The sequence below is a fragment of the Eucalyptus grandis genome, chromosome 9 (genome assembly GCF_016545825.1).
Source record: "Eucalyptus grandis isolate ANBG69807.140 chromosome 9, ASM1654582v1, whole genome shotgun sequence".
Classification (NCBI taxonomy): Eukaryota; Viridiplantae; Streptophyta; class Magnoliopsida; order Myrtales; family Myrtaceae; genus Eucalyptus; species Eucalyptus grandis.
In genome coordinates this window covers 6,980,976-6,998,789 of record NC_052620.1, presented here as the reverse complement: position 1 = coordinate 6,998,789, position 17,814 = coordinate 6,980,976, and positions in this window count along the sequence as shown.

Here is a 17,814-nt window from a genome sequence, read left to right as displayed (position 1 = left end):
GAAGTCTCTAATTGTTTAAGTATCGTGCAAACATCGAGAAATTTTTTGTGTATACCTATTCACCCCCCTCTAGGTACTCGTACTAGCTATCTCAATTGTGTTTGATGTCTGAGAGGTTTCGCCAATCCCATAAAAGAACCAATTAGAATCGAAGGTCGAATTGAAACAAAATAGCGAAGATTTTAGGGGGTCTGAGGATCATTCTTTGGATGCCCATGTATGAGACATCCGAGTGGGAAGGCTGAACAAGGTTCGGGCCCGTTCACCCGAGTTGGGCTTCCGGCCACCGCATGAGAAAGCCTCTCCGCTCATCTTTGGGTGCCGAGCGCCTGACTTGCTTGGCCGGACCTTGGACCTGGCTTGGTGAGCACATGAATCACGTCATGATGTTTCCATGTTTTTCATCTTAAACTTAGGCTCTATTTGTTTTACGAAAAATATTACATTTCTAAAAAAATCATTTTTAAGAAATCATTTTCACTTTCTGGGTTTGGCTGAAATTAAAATAAAATAAAAATAGCCATAAAGCATTTTCCGAAGTTTGGCAAGGAAAATATAATTTGGCTTTCATAAATAAATGTATGCCATTTGAGCTAGGTAACTTGCACATGGATGATTGAGGTCCTAGATTCGACCTCAATGGACCCGGTGACTAGTGATTCAGGCTCGGTTGTAGGAGACCCAATCTCATGCGGGGGACTTGGGCATGAGCAGCAAGGTCCCGGGCTTGACTTTGATACACCCAAGCTCAAGCGCTTAGCATCTAGCCTTGATGGGCCTAAGCTCATGCATGGGGGATCAAGGCATGGGCATTAAGGTCCCCGGTTCGAGTGTCGGACCAAGGCACAAGCTTGAGAGTCTTGACCTAGTCTTGATGGACTCGAGCCCAAGTGTCGCTGACTATCGCGACCTCTCTTTTCGGCGCCCGCAATCGGATACGGGCGCCTATGACGCTAATGGCTCAGCTGAATTTATTAAGCCCGGACTCTCCCAAGTCCACCAATTCACGATTTTAATAATCTAAGTTTTTAACCTGTAAATTAATTTTTAAAATGGAGTCGCCACTAATCGATTTGGGGCGGGTTGATTAGAAACCCAATCGAAGTATCGGGAGAAATACTCACTCCTGCGCAAATCCGAGAAATTAGGATCGGGGACCCGATTACACTAGTTAATCACTAATGCCCTTTCTACCTAATCTTTTGTTTAAACCCTAAGGCTTTTTGGATTTTTGGGGGATTTTCCATGCATTTTTAGAGGAAAAACATTTTTAAGTCTTTTTTCTAATTTTTCCTTTACATAAAAGGGATTTTTGATTTCTTGGTATTTTGGAAAAATACAAGTCTTTTTGGCTTTTCTGATTTTTTTGGCTTTTTCATAAATTTTTGGCATTTTTTGAAAATATGGAATATTTTTTATATTATTGATTTTTTTCGAAAATAAAATATTTTTTAATATTTTTCAATATTTTTTGGTTTTTGGGAATTAAAATAATTTTTCGAAAATAAAATAAAATAAAATAAAATAAATAAAGGCCAACCCGGGTTGGGTCCGTGAGTTGCGTCCGACCCGGGCCCGGCCCAAAACGCAGATGGGCCCGCATAGCGGGCCCGACTTTCTTTTTTTATTATAAAACGACAGCCGTGGCGTACGCTTGGCCCGGCCCAGCCCGACGACCCGACTCCACAACTCACTCCCCCGGTGAAACCCTACCCGGATCCGACCCGAACCCCGACCCGGCTTCCGCCGCCCCTTAAATCACGGAATCCCTACCCGGTTTTCCAAACCCGGATCCGCTTCATGACCCGGAAATCGCAAACCCTAAGGTTTGCGAATCCGCGGCGCCGAAGGGGGGAAACGGGAGCACTACGGTGGCGACAACGACTACGGTGGCTACAGCGACAGCAGTGAATGGCAAAGGTGACGACCATTAGAGACATTGGATGGACGGCGTAGGCGGGGCTCCATCGTCACCTAATCTCGGCTTTAGCACGGCATGGTGGCACGGCTTGCGGCGATGACGCGACCTTTAGATCTAGACGACGTTGGGATGGCGAATAGAGAGCGACCGGGGACTAGATCTCACGATGGCTCAAGGCAGCGACGCGACGAACGGCGGCTAGGGTTTCCAACAGGGCATCAACGACGGATCGACGAGGACGATGCATTAGAGGGCATATGCTACCTGTTTACGGCGTCTGGGCTCGGTTGGCGGTGTCGACAATGAGACAGTAGCACGAGGGGATTCGGCACAGCAGCGGCGTCGGGGGCTGGTACCTCTTCTTTCGCCCCTCTTCGCGGATCCCGAACTCCTTCACCTCCTCCGACCTCACTTCTCTCTCACTCGGTCGGATCCGAGCCTCCACCGGCCAGATCGACCTCCTCGGAACTACGCTCGCCGCAGCCTCCCAAAGTCTCTTGAGTGGGAGGTCGGCCGAGCTCGCGACCCGATTTCTCTCTCGCTCGCTCTTCGATTCCTCGCCCGAAGTCTCTCGGTGGGAAGATCTCGGAGCTCGCTGCGTTTTCACCGACGAAGGTACTCCTCTATTTATAGGCGAGGAGGAGGCCAACGATGGAGGTTCGGCCGTCAGCCCTCGCACGCCGACCAGCCCTAGGTGCGGGCGTCAAATCTTCCCCTTCCACGGAGGCCTACTCACCTTCAATGCTGCATCCTCTCGCCCACCGCCCTACGCTCCTCTCTCGTTGTAGGTTGTGCTTGAGCGCGTCTTCATCGCCGCACGTGTCTTGCAAAGGTGGAAGAAGGAGGAAGGAAGAAGAAGATGGGAGGAAGAAGACAAAGGAGAAAGAGGGGGTCGGGCCGGGTTAGGTCGCGGATGGGCCTCACGGACCTGCACGAAGGAAAAGAAAAGAGGAGAGGGGCTGGGCTTTTGCTTTTCTTTTTGTTTTTGTTTGTTTTTACTATTTTTTGTTGTTTTTATTGTTTATTATTGATTATCTTATTTATCCGAATGACAAAATAAAATTTTAATTATAAAATAAACCTAAATAAAATTAAGGTGTTAACAGCTGCCCCTTTTTTAAGATGAGCTCGCAGAGGTTGCATTCAAAGACAAACTGATGCCTAAATTTTATCCATGCATACGTAGCAGATTGTATTTTATTTGGGATCTATTATTCCATGCAGAAAAAGAGCAATATTAAGATAGATAAGAAGATACCTGTAGTTACTTACCTTTAGGAGTGAGTGAAATAGGGTGTGGTGTGAACCCCGAGTTTTGGCAAGTATCAAGGAGTCATCTTACCTGGTGATGTGAGGAGGTTGCTTTTCCAGGACCCGAACCATTCTTTGGTCGCCTATTAGAGCAATAAGTGATTTGTCTAGGACCCGAACCTTTCTTCTCGCCTTGACGGGAATTGCCTTCCCGGACCAACCTTTCTTCGATCGCCTTGATGGGGAATTGCTTTTCCAGGACCCGAACCTTTCTTCGATCACCTATTAGAGCAATAAATTGGTTTGTCTAGGACCCGAACCTTTCTTCGGTCGCCTTAACGGGAGATGCGCCGACCTTTCTCAGGGCATCTGTTTGTTGGGGGTGCCTGACCTCAATCAAGGACACCGGTTGGTACCCGACCTTTCTCAGAGATGCGCCGATCTTTATCGTGGCATCGATTTGTTGGGTGTTTGACTTCTATCGAAGACACCAATTGGTACCCGACCTTTCTCGGGGCATCGATTTGTGGGTGTCCGACTTGACATCAAAGACAGAATTGGAACTCGACCTTTCTCGGGAGGATGCGCCTTCTCGGGCATTGATTCTGGAAGATACCTGGACATTCACAGGTATATCAATGAGTACCTAGATATTCACAAGTACTAACTTGAAAGGTATTTGGGCATTTGCAGGCGTCAAAATGGGTATTTGGCTGACCATAGGCATTGAAGGGGTACTTGGATGATCACAAGTATGAATTCTTGGGGGATACTTGGACATTCACAAGTATCGAAGGGGTACCTGATAATTGGAAATATTGAGAACATACCTTGGATATTCGTGAAGGTGTCCCACCTCTTGGCAATTGGGAAATATCGAGGGCGTACCTGGGATATTCGTGAAGGTCTCTCACCTCCTAATAGTGGTAATATCGAGGATGGGTCTCGCATATTCGTGAAGGTCTCTCACTTCCTGGTAGTTGGAATATTGAGGGTGTACCTTGGATATTCATGAAGGTCTCTCACCTCCTGGGATATTCGTGAGGGTCTCTCACTTCCTTGTAATTGGGAATATCGAGGATGGGTCTCGCATATTCGTGAATGTCTCTCACCTCCCCCGTAGTTGGAATATCGAGGACGTACCTTGGATATTCATGAAGGTCTCTCACCTCCCGGTAATTGGGAATATTGAGGACGTGCCTCGCATATTCATGAAGGTCTCTCACCTCCCGGTAAAGGAGAATATCGAGGGCGTACCTTGGATATTCGTGAAGATCTCTCACCTCCTGGTAATTGGGAATATTGAGGACGTGCCTCACATATTTATGAAGGTCTCTCACCTCCTGGTAAAGGGGAATATCGAGGACGTACCTAAGATATTCGTGAAGGTCTCTCACCTCCTAGTAAAAGGGAATATCGAGGACGTACCTGAGATATTCATGAAGGTCTCCCACCTCCTGGTAATTGGGGAATATCGAGGACGTACCTCGCATATTCATGAAGGTCTCCCACCTCCTGGTAGTTGGAATATCGAGGACGTACCTTGGATATTCATGAAGGTTTCTCACCTCTTGGTAAAGGGAATATCGAGGACGTACCTTGGATATTCATGAAGGTCTCTCACCTCCTGGTAATTGGGAATATCGAAGACATGCCCCACATATTGGTGAAGGTCTCTCACCTCCTGGTAACATAAACTTGAATGTAGCACGAGGCTTACATGGATGGCCGCAGGCACTCAAAAGGACTAGAACACTGGGTAGCCGCAGTGTACAAAGTACTACCAGTGTTCTAAATCTTTGGAATACTTTGATGAACACAAGTATTTAATGATATGATCTGGGACCACTTAGGCTACTCCAAGTGTAAGAAAGCATACCTAGGTAACCACAGGCGCACAATGTGATGGAATACTTGAATGGTTACTAGTATTCAATGATACAATTTTGAAGACAACTCGAACAAGTCGAGTGTCATGGAAAGGAGTATCCAAACGGTGGGTACTTAATGATATTGGGATACCTAGACAGCAGTAGGTATTCAACGATAAATGGATACTTGGTTAGTCACAAGTATTAATACTTTGGGGACAACTCAAACAGGTCAAGTGTCGGGGAAAGGAGTATCCGAACGGGTGGTGGTACTCAAAGACAATAGGGATACTTAGACAAAGAGAGGTATTCAACGATAAAGGGATACTTGGTTGGTCACAAGTATCAATACTGGGACAACTCGAATAGGTCGAGTGTCGGGAAAAAGGAGTATCCTGGACGTGGCTGGTACTCAAAGACAATGGGATGCTAAGACAGTTGCAAGCATCCAAACTCAAGGGACGACTCGAATAGGTCGAGTGTCAAGAAGAGAGTACCTAGACAATGGTAGGTACTTTAAGTCAAATGGGGATAAGGATATGCTTACCTGGCAATATCTCTGATCTCTGAGAGTATGTCTGCTATTTGCACAATATGCACACATGATCATATATGCTGTAAATTCATGAGTTTAAATGAGATTTATGCATGATAATTTTGTCAATTTTGCATTATCTGATTTCCACTAGGAAAGATTATGAAAGACAACCTTCATTTAGAATGTAGATGTCTTGAGCATGCCAGATGAGGGACTTTCGAGTACTGAAAGGACTTTTCGCTCACTCTCATGGAAAAGGCTATCCTGACCATTAATGCAGGATTTATAAGGACCACACTATCTCACTGTCATCATGTCAACAAGGGTCCGAGTATTCTCGCAAGTGGTACGACTTTACCAATGTGAGAGGTCTTTGTTGAAATTGTGATGAAGACTTGGTCAACAGCTCATCAAATGGGACCGTCGAGGTCAAGGCTCATGAACAAAGTGCCACACAATCATCTCCAGTTTGCAAGTCAAGAATCCTGAAAAGAGATAGAGTAATCTTGCTCGTACTTCTTCGAGCGATGCTTATATACGCATGAAATCCTACGTTAATTGAAGTGCCCTAGTTTGAAGAGACTTTTACAATGGGAATGTAACGTAGACTTGGCTCACATGTAAGAGGGTGAGTTCGTGACTATCTCGACATTTGTCACTGGTCTTTCTTCTCACTGTTAGATAAAGGTTCTATGGACCACAATGACAACTTCTTCTTGGCTGTATTTTTTACTGGGGAGCATTGGCCTTGCTTTTACCAGGCACACTGCTTTTTTCATGCCCCTATTTTTATTCCAGTTCTTCATTCATGGGCATTGACCTTGCTTTTACCGGTACACGCTTTTTTATGCCCCTATTTTTCATTCTTGTCGTTAGAGAGGAACTAGCCTAGGCAAGTTCAATCACGACATTGTTGTTAAACTCTTGAGTCTTCATCTTCAGCTAGCACTCTAGGCTATGCCGCTTAAATGGCGTAACTCCGTTTTGCCTCCATGTGATGGTGAAATTACGGACTCAATTGGGTTGTACAATGAATACAAGTGTTTAGAGAAAGAATTGCTCTTCGTCATTCTAATGCACTTAAATTAACGCGAGTGTTCATATGCAATAAAGACACCCCAAGATTGATGCAAGTGCAAGCAAGAAAATTTATATCCCTCTTCTCACCTTGTGATGCTGCTTTGCCTCTGATATGCCCCAGTGTGGGGTGGTTCTTGACGGGGTAGGACAAAAATTCCACCAATATATAGGGCTCAATGGGATGAGCAATGAAATGCCTCTCACTGCTTTTGGTTATCGTACCATTCGCGAAAGAACTCTTTACCCCGGCAGTCATGGAATCTTCTGCACCCATCTCACAAGTGTATAGATAGGGGATTGTGTGTAGGATATGGCTTGCCTTTCATCATTCTCGACACGTCTCATCCAGCATGCTCAATCAATCTTGTATTCTTCACTTAGCTGTCTATTCTAATAATCCTCGGTGGAATCGGTAACTTAGAAGACAAAATCATCATGCAGAATTTATCTGAAATGACATGCAACATTTTGAATATGATGGAGTTTGAACTCTTCAAAACAAGTGAATGGTTTTGACTCAAAAAAAGACCCTATTGACAACTTTAGAGTTAACATAATGGTGTTTCCAAATATGTTAAATTTTGAACATCAAAATGGTTATTCACAAATGGGTGTTGATAGTTATCCCTATTGATTAGGATATGACACATGAAGGATCAACCGGGGTTGGGGATCTAATCGGGCATCTCTGTTTTTGCCCTTACAGAAGAGAAGATGAAAATGGATCAATCAACAGGGCCAAAATTAAAGGTGAATTGAGGCCTGAAGGATCTCTGTCATTTGCTTTGGCAATACTTGAGATGCCATTTTGCTTGGGAGAGTTTGTCATGCCTCTCATTGATTTGTTATCTTTGTTTTGACAATCGGTGATCCCGCAACAAACAAGAGGGAATGTGTTATTCATGAACTCTTTCAAGAGTCAAATAACTGGAAGCGATACAACTTTACCATTCATTGATTTGCAGATGATTGGGTGAACCTGAAGTGAGAGGGGGACACGAAGTCCTATGTCCCTTGCTTTGTTAGGTCAATTATTCTCTAAATTGGCTCCTGGATGACATGTCTTTTTACACGAAGCTAGGTGAATTTGATGTGGGTCATTTCCACGTACTAGCTTGGCCAATATTGATTTGTCAAACCTAACCATTCAGTTTGGTTCTTGAGTTGTGATGCTCCCTGTCAAGTAGGGAAAATACGTCAAAAGCGGGTTCAGATAGTGGGAGTATTGGAAACAATACCAAATTACCCTTCCCTAGAGTTTGTATTTGTTGATTCCTAAGGATTTCGTATGCCGATGACAGCCTCTTCGTCTTGGCATAGTTCAATATTTCCTTCAATTGGCCTTCCTCCTTTGTGACCATGTATGCATGATTGTTGGTCGTTGATTCATCTTCAACGCCTTCCTTCTGTGGAATTTCTCCTTCTGTCTTTAACTATAGCGTCATTGGGCAAAAGTCATGTACCTTAAGCTTCTATGGAATCTGAGATAAAAAATTTCAAGCTTTCTGATGGTAATTACTCCTTGGAAGAATATGTGTTTGGAGTGAAGTTTCTAGATTCCAAAGTCATTGTCCAGGGTGTGGGGCCATAGATCGCTTGATCGTCTAGATTTTCTCCCCGTTGACAAAAATCACTTTAAAGGGAGAAAAAGAACTTCTTCCTTATGTTGAAGTTGAAACCGTAATATCTAGCTGTTTGGGGCGCGTCGTGCGACAAGATAGTCATTTGGCTTAGGATGGAATCATGCGGGAGTGAGGCATGTCATGGATGCCTCGATTTCAACTGTATGCCTATACCTATTACGTCTCACCTTTTGTATCCTATAAATAGAAGAGAGGGGTTGTCATTCTCAATATTATGTTAAGGGGATAATACTTACCGTTTTTGAAACGGGATGCTCTTTTCTGTTTGCCCCGCTTTCTTGAAAATGTGTTCTTTGAAATTGGTTTGTTCACACGATGTGTTAGCAAATACCTTTTGTCACACTAAATCAAAGGGGATGATGTTCTGAAACATAAAGTGAGAGGGTTAGAAAACAAACGTGCTTAAATTTATCATCTTATTTTGACAAAAGCTTTTGAGTGATGAAATATTTTTATTTTCAAAATACATCTTTGGGGAAGAAAAAAAAGTATGAGGAAGCCCAACCCTCAGTATTCTCCTTGGATGATATTTTCTTTTCATGGTTGGATAGCATCACTGGGCAGGTTTGGAGTACCGCCTCATGCTCTCAAAATAAAATATTAGAACTATACAATAGAGTACTTGGAATGGAAAATACAACAGTAGCACACTAGACAAGATAAGAAACATGTAAAGCCCATGAAAACTCCTGCGTAAATGAGTGCTTTGATAGTGTTGGTTCTGAAAGAATTGCTCTTCGTCATTCTAAGGCACTTAAATTAACGCGAGTGTTCATATGCAATAAAGACACCCGAAGATTGATGCAAGTGCAAGCAAGAAAATTTACATCCCTCTTCTCACCTTGTGATGCTGCTTTGCCTCTGATCTGCCCCAAAGGTGGGGTGGTTCTTGACGGGGTAGGACAAAAATTCCACCAATATATAGGGCTCAATGGGATGAGCAATGAAATGCCTCTCACTGTTTTGGTTATCGTACCATTCGCGAAAGAACTCTTTACCCCTTGCAGTCATGGAATCTTCTGCACTCATCTCACAAGTGTATAGATGGGGACTCGTGTGTAGGATATGGCTTGCCTTTCATCATTCTCGACATGCCTCATCCAGCATGCTCAATCAATCTTGTATTCTTCACTTAGCTGTCTATTCTAATAATCCTCGTGGAATCGGTAACTTAGACAGACAAAATCATCATGCAGAATTCATCCGAAATGACATGCAACATTTTGAATATGATGGAGTTTGAACTCTTCAAAACAAGTGAATGGTTTTGACTCAAAAAAAGACCCTATTGACAACTTTAGGAGTTAACATAATGGTGTTTCCAAATATGTTAAATTTTGAACATCAAAATGGTTATTCACAAATGGGTGTTGATAGTTATCCCTATTGATTAGGGATATGACACATGAAGGATCAACCGGGGTTGTGGATCTAATCGGGCATCTCTGTTTTTGCCCCTGCAGAAGAGAAGATGAAAATGGATCAATCAACAGGGCCAAAATTAAAGGTGAATTGAGGCCTGAAGGATCTCTGTCATTTGCTTTGGCAATACTTGAGATGCCATTTTGCTTGGGAGAGTTTGTCATGCCTCTCATTGATTTGTTATCTTTGTTTTTGACAATCAGGTGATCCTGTAACAAACAAGAGGGAATGTGTTATTCATGAACTCTTTCAAGAGTCGAATAACTGGAAGCGATACAACTTTACCATTCACTGATTTGCAGATGATTGGGTGAACCTGAAGTGAGAGGGGGACACAAAGTCCTATGTCCCTTGCTTCGTTAGGTCAATTATTCTCTAAATTGGCTCCTGGATGACATGTCTTTTTACACGAAGCTAAGCAAATTTGATATAGGTCATTTCCACATACTAGCTTGGCCAATATTGATTTGTCAAACCTAACCATTGAGTTTGGTTCTTGAGTTGTGATGCTCCCTATCAAGTAGGGAAAATACGTCAAAAGCGGGTTCAGATAGTGGGAGTATTGGAAACAATACCAAATTACCATTCCCCAGAGTTTGTATTTGTTGATTCCTAAGGATTTCTGTATACTGGTGACAGCCTCTTCGTCTTGGCATAGTTCAATATTTCCTTCAATTGGCCTTCCTCCTTTGTGACCATGTATGCATGATTGTTGGTCGTTGATTCATCTTCAACGCCTTCCTTCGTGGAATTTCTCCTTCGTCTTTAACTATAGCGTCATTGGGCAAAAGTCATGTACCTTAAGCTTCTATGGAATCGAGATAAAAAATTTCAAGCTTTCTGATGGTAATTACTCCTTGGAAGAATATGTGTTTGGAGTGAAGTTTCTAGATTCCAAAGTCATTGTCCAGGGTGTGGGGCCATAGATCGCTTTGACTGTCTAGATTTTCTCCCGTTGACAAGTAATCACTTTAAAGGGAGAAAAAGAACTTCTTCCTTATGTTGAAGTTGAAACCGTAATATCTAGCCGTTTGGGCGCGTCGTGCGACAAGATAGTCATTTGGCTTAGGATGGAATCAAGGAGTGAGGCATGTCATGGATGCCTCGATTTCAACTGTATGCCTATACCTATTACGTCTCACCTTTTGTATCCTATAAATAGAAGAGAGGGGTTGTCATTCTCAATATTATGTTAAGGGGATAATACTTACCCTTTTTGAAACGGGATGCTCTTTTTCGTTTGCCCCGTTTTCTTGAAAATGTGTTCTTTTGAAATTGGTTTGTTCACACGATGTGCTAGTTTCAAATACCTTTGTCACACTAAATCAAAGGGGATGATGTTTTGAAACATAAAGTGAGAGGATTAGGAAGACAAACGTGCTTAAATTTATCATCTTATTTTGACAAAAGCTTTTGAGTGATGAAATATTTTTATTTTCAAAATATGTCTTTGGGGGAGAAAAAAGCATGAGGAAGCCCAGCCCTCGCATTCTCCTTGGATGATATTTTCTTTTCATGGTCGGATAGCATCACTGGCAAGGTTTGGAGTACCGCCTCATGCTCTCAAAATAAAATATTAGAACTATACAATAGAGTACTTGGAATGGAAAATACAATAGTAGCATACTAGACAAGATAAGAAACATGAAATTATAAAAACAAGTAAAGCCCATGAAAACTCTTGCGCAAATGAGTGCTTTGATAGTGTTGGTTCCGAAATCAAGCGCCTTTGAGTTCCTCGCCTCCAGTGACTCGAAGTATTCGCATGAGAGGACCACTTCATTGAAGCTATGGAAGTGCAACCCATGCAACCAACAACGATGCTTGCGAGGTACGGCCCCTATGAACAGTTTATCATTTCTTCTTCGCGGTTGAGGGTAAGTTTGCATCATAAAAGCCTCTCATCTCCTTGCATACGCTCGTAAATCCTCCATTGGTCTTCTTATGAAGTGAACCAAGTTCGACAAGGCACTTCATTCCCAATCCGGCTTTGATACTGGAAGGGAATGCAGAAGACAGCTCATTCCAATCTCTCATGAGGTAGATGTTTGGCTTTTGTGATGAACCATTGTAATGCACCCCGTAAGACTTTCTTGAAATACCTAAGTTGCGAATGACATCGGGCTATAGTACCGACTCATTTCAACGTGGAGATATTACAAATGAGCCACGGGACAAGTTGTGCCATTATGATCCTATGAGCGCAAGACGGGCTTGATGTATCTTGGTTAGGCCACTGGTTTTCCCACTGCATATCTATTGTAGTGGTGAATTTTTCTGTTTCAGGGAAGTTGGATTCTATCGAGATTACCCCATTGCTTTCTTCTTGGTCAAAATTTCCGAATGAGAATGAAGTATTGAAGCTATCCTCATGGTCAAAGGACGAGCTTAGTACTTCGTTAGGATCGTAATCTGATAAAGACGTATGCTTCCTCTTCGACGGGCCTTCATCCTCGGATGAGAGTAGGAAACAGCTTGATTATACTATGAATCGTCGCTTTGTTGTCGAAATAACGCTAGAATTCCTTGGGATTGTATTCTAGGGCCGGGAAGTCTTCGTGGTTGTACTCTAGGGGATGGTAGCCTTCAAAGCTGTATTCTTGGGAATGTTCGAAGCTTTGGTGCGATGGCTCGTCGGTAGATGCTGAATTAACCTACTTAGGCTTTCTTTTCTTGGCTTCCGGTCCGGACCTTTGAGTAAGGCCTTTCGTTTTGCCAACTCGATTAGAGTTTCACTATCTGATTCACTTTCCAAGTTGATAGGGGTTGGTATTCTTTGGAGCCTAGCTCTTGGAGTAAGCTTGGGAAGTCGTCCAGTCATGCCCCGGTCTTGAACAAGCTCTGTGTCTTTGATCTCGTACAAAGGCTCCTTACCTTTCCTAGTGGGAAATTTTCCAGTAACAGGGTGTTGTTCAGCTGTCCATTTATTATGCAAGGCTTCATTGACATGTTCCTCTCCTATCTCAACGACTAACGGCTCCTCGTGCTCCGCGATCATCGGCTCTTCGTAGGGCAAGGTGATGTCAAGGGTGATGTCAATATTATACTCTTGGTGAAAAACATGAATTAGTTCCCTCCAGGTTTTAAGGGGACTAATCTTCCTGACAATGTACCATCGCAAGGAAGGGTCGCCAAGCTCGATTGATACGATTGAATCATCTTTCGGACCGTGGTAGGCTGCAAGTAGGTCTCTAGGCGGGAGGTATCGCATACCTTTCGCATTCAGGTGCTTTGAGCTCTTCGGGAATCTCAATGCCGGCGTAATTGGACAAGTCCATAGGATTCTGTCATGCAAACCGCTTAACTTTTTCATGATCCTTTCAAAATGTCTATGGTACGGCTATTTTCTTCGCAAATTTGCGGGTATCATGATGGTGTTTAAGGCAACTACAGAGTTGGGCTCAGCTTGAGTAGAGTTCATTTGTCTCGAGAGTTGTTGAAGGACAATGGACATCTGTCCTACGCCGTCTTCAATGTTAATGAGGCAATTTTGTACATCATTATGATCGGGCCCTAGTGCATGAGGCCATTCGCGAGCTATTGGTGGCCGGCGATTCATAATTACCTGTTCATTGCGAAAACAATGAATGAGCATGAAAGTAAACAAAAGATTGACCCATGGCAATGGTCTAATTGTTTTTTTATTTATCAAAAGAGGATTTATAGACTGCCAACTCCTAACATCTAAAACTTGAAATTGAAATGATAGAATGAAATACTAGATATTAAACAAAAGTCCCTAAAATGGGACAAAACTTTCACACTATTAACACTAAGGGGCACATGATTGTCAATTTATATGTGACGGGGAGTCTTGAGCTTGCGCAGATGCTTGCTTTCTTGGACCGACTCTAAGGTATGTATCCAATCCATTCCCAAATCCCTCTCCATGAGCTGCTTGCTCGTGCTGGTTGCTCTCCGATTGAGTGAGGGACCGATGGCTTCCATTTTGTCGGGATACGATAATTATGGATGTAGGACATGGAGGCGTGGTGGGCTTTTCTTCTCCCTCAAGCCCTCGGGTACCACGATCCTTTTGCGATGGCACTTGTCCCAGGTTTCCTCAGTGGTAGAAATTTCGAATGCATAGTCACGGCTTGTGTTGAAAAGAACTGGAGGGATCATCCTCTTGAAAGGCGATGGGATCTCCTGAAGGGCTCCATATTGTCGTGCCACCCGATATGGGTAATAGAGAATGGCGTCGGTGAGGCCGAGCAACGGAATTAGGAGACAGCGCTTGTAAGTGAAGCGAGCTCTCTTTTCATGGAACCAACCAGCACACCATTGGAATGCCTCGGGAGCCGGGTCTCTTAGGAAGTTTACCCAATTTAAACAGCTTTGATTGTGAATGTATTGTCCTAAAATCATAAATTTTTGTAATGGATTTTCGAAATCATTCGTTTCAGACGATCGCATGAAGTCTCAAAATTTGCTTAGGTGAGAAAAGAACCAGACTTGTAAAATTTCAGGAGAGGCTCGCGTGATTTTCTCCATGTTGTCTTTAAAACGATTAAAGGATAAGAATGTTTCAGTTAAAATCATGTTGACATAATTCCCCCATCTCAAGATTTGATCAACTATCCATGCCATCTTAGGACTTATGGCATTTCTTTGATGGGGAAGATGATGAGCCCGAAAAATGCCGGAGGAAAATCTCACTTTTTTGGGTCATAGGCTGATTTTGGAAACATGCATTCATAAATTCTAGTGGGCGGGTATTATGGTTATCTTCAAGAATTTGTATCATAGTATGGACTTCAGTTCTTAAAAGCCTCACTAACCCACGCAGCGGGATGATGCATGTTGATGGTTTGACGAGCTTTTTCTCAAGAGGCATTCCGAAAGTGATGATGTTGTATTCTTCCAAGGTTGAGATTAGCTCAAACCTACCAAACATAAATGTAATCGTCTTCGGGCACCGAAATGTGCCATGGCTTGTATGACTTCGGGCGAACAGTGATTTGGATCAATGATAGGAGATGACCGACTTTGGCCTTCACACGCTCTTGGGCAACCTGATCTAATTGACCCCACCATCTGAAGAGCTCCGCCTTGGGAGTAGGAATGAACTGGATATCGTATTTCCCCATCGCATATAGACTGGGACTTGAAAAGCTTATCCTAAATTGCCTTGGGCCAAATAAAAAGACTGAGTAAAAGTAAAGAAATTACTTTACTTTTAAAGAAAAATGGCAAGCACAAAAACATGTGCATGGGACATGCGCTCGATTTCTAACCGAGAAGGTTTGTTGAGATTAAAAGGACATCCGCCCATCGCAGTCTCGCGTTAGCAAAGATACCCTCCTAACCTCGACTAAGAAATTCGGGGAAAAGAAAGGCAACCTCTACATCGCAGTCTCGCGTTCGAGGTCGTATCTTTCTTAACACCATCTTAGAAATCCTATGGCGGCCCAGGTCCGGCGGCCGAGTTGTGTGTGCCATGTGTAGTGTTTAAAACAAGAAAGCATGCACAACAGTTTATAATCACAAAACATTTTATTTTAACATAATAAAAAACTTTAAGCTATTACCCCGCACAAAAGAAAAAAATCCAAGTCAGCAAAGCATTTAAACAAAGATAAAATGGCCTAAGTCCTCAAAGTCCCCAACGGAGTTGCCAAGTTGTCGCGACCTCTTTTTCAGCGCCCGCAATCGGATACGGGCGCCTAAGGAGGCTAATGGCTCGGCTGAATTTATTAAGCCCGAACTCTCCCAAGTCCACCAATTCACGACTTTAATAGTCTAAGTTTTTAACCTGTAAATTAATTTTTAAAATGGAGTCGCCACTAATCGATTTGGGGCGGATTGATTAGAAACCCAAGCGAAATATCGGGAGAAATACTCACTCTTGCGCAACCAGAGAAATTAGGATCGGGGACTTGATTACACTAGTTAATCATTAATGCCATTTCGGTACCTAATCTTTGTTTAAACCCTAAGGTTTTTTGGATTTTTGGGGGATTTTCCACGCATTTTTGGGAGGAAAACATTTTTAAGTCTTTTCTAATTTTTTTTTTACATAAAAGGGATTTTTGGAGTTCTTGGTATTTTGGAAAAATACAAGTCTTTTTGGCTTTTTCTGAATTTGTTTGGCTTGTTCATGAATTTTTGGCTTTTTTTTTTGGATTTTTGGCATTTTTTGGAAAATATGGAATATTTTTTATTTTTTATTTTTTGGAAAATAAAATATTTTTTAATATTTTTCAATATTTTTTGGTTTTTGGGAATTAAAATATTTTTTAATATTTTTTCGAAAATAAATTATATTTTTTGATTTTTTTTGGAAATTTTTATTTATTATTTATTTATTTAAAAAAATTAATTTTTTTTTTAAAAAAAAGGACGACCGGGTCGGGTCGCGGGTTGGGTCCGACTCGGGCCAGCCCTAAACGCAGACAGCCCATGTAGCGGGCCCGACTTTTTTTTTTTTTTTTTAAAAACAACACCGTGGCGGACGCCTAGCCCGGCCCGCCCGACGACCCGACTCCACAACTCGCTCCCGGCAAAACCCTATCCGGATTCGACCCGCTTCCGCCGCCCTTAAATTGCGAAATCCCTACCGGTTTTCCAAACCCAAATCCGCTTCGTGACTCGGAAATCGCAAACCCTAGGGTTTGCGAATCCATGATGCCAAAGGGGAAAACGGGAGCATTACGGCGGCAACGGTGGCAACGGCGGCTACGGTGGCTACATCGACGGCAATGAATGGCAAAGGCGATGGCCATTAGAGCTGGATGGACGGCGTAGGCGGGCTCCATCGTCACCTGCTCTCGGCTTTAGCGCGGCACGGTGGCACAGCTTGCGGCGATGACGGCGACCTTTAGATCTCGGACGACGTCGGGGCGACGGATAGAGAGCAACGAGGGACCGGATCTCACGGTGGCTCAAGGCGTGGACGCAAATAACGGCAGCTAGGGTTTCGACGGGCATCAATGACGGATCGACGAGGACGATGCATTAAAGGGCATATGCTACCTATTTGCGGCGTTCCGGGCTCGGTTGGCGTGTCAATGACGAGACGGTGGCACGGTGGGATTCGGCACAGCCGGTGGCGTCGGGGGTGGGACCTCTTCTTCTGCCCCTCTTCGCGGATCTAGAACTCCTTCGCCTCCTCCGACCTCGCTTCTCTCTCACTCCAGTCAGATCCGAGCCTCCACCGGCCAAATCTGACCTCCTCGGACTCGCTCGCCGGCGGCCTCCCTCGAAGTCTCTTAGTGGGAGGTCGGCCGAGCTTGCAACCCGATTTCTTTCTCGCTCGCTCTTCGATTCCTCCCCCGAAGTCTCTCAATGGGAAGATCTCGGAGCTTGCTATGTTTTCGTCAACGGAGGTGCTCCTTTATTTATAAGTGAGGAGGAGGCCGGTCGACGGAGGTTCGGCCGTCGGCCCTCGCACGCCGACCGGCCTTAGGTGCAGGCCGAACCGGCGTCAAATCTTCCCCTTCCACGAGGCATGCTCGCCTTCAATGTTGCGTCCTCTCGCCCACCAGCCTACGCTCCTCTCTCTCCGTTGTAGGTTGTGCTTGAGCGCATCTTCGTCGCCGCGCGTGTCTTGCGAGGGTGGAAGAAGGAGGAAGGAAGAAGAAGATGGGAGGAAGAAGACAAAGGAGAAAGAGGGGACCGGGCCAGTTAGGTCGCGAATAGGCCTCGCGAACCTGCACGAAGGAAAAGAAAAGAGGAGAGGGGCTGGGCTTTTGCTTTTGTTTTTGTTTGTTTTTACTATTTTTTTGTTGTGTTTTATTATTTATTATTGATTATCTTATTTATCCGAAATGACAAAATAAAATTTTAATTAGTAAAATAAACCTAAATAAATTTAACTTGAGCTTGGGTACCGGGATTTTGAACTAGGCCTCTTTGGACTTAGGCTTGGCCTCAATAGACCCGACCTTAACCTCTTGACTCGAATTTGCTACAAGAGCCAAGAACAAATGTTGGGTTCCAAGTGCTCAAGCATTGATTTCTAGCCTTATTTTGAAAAAATGATTTTTTTTTTTTTAATTTAAGTATAGGCTATTATTCAAGCATTGCTCAAAATCCATGATCTTTTTTTTGCGAGCTGACCGTTTCATGAGGCCCCGAAGCACTTCT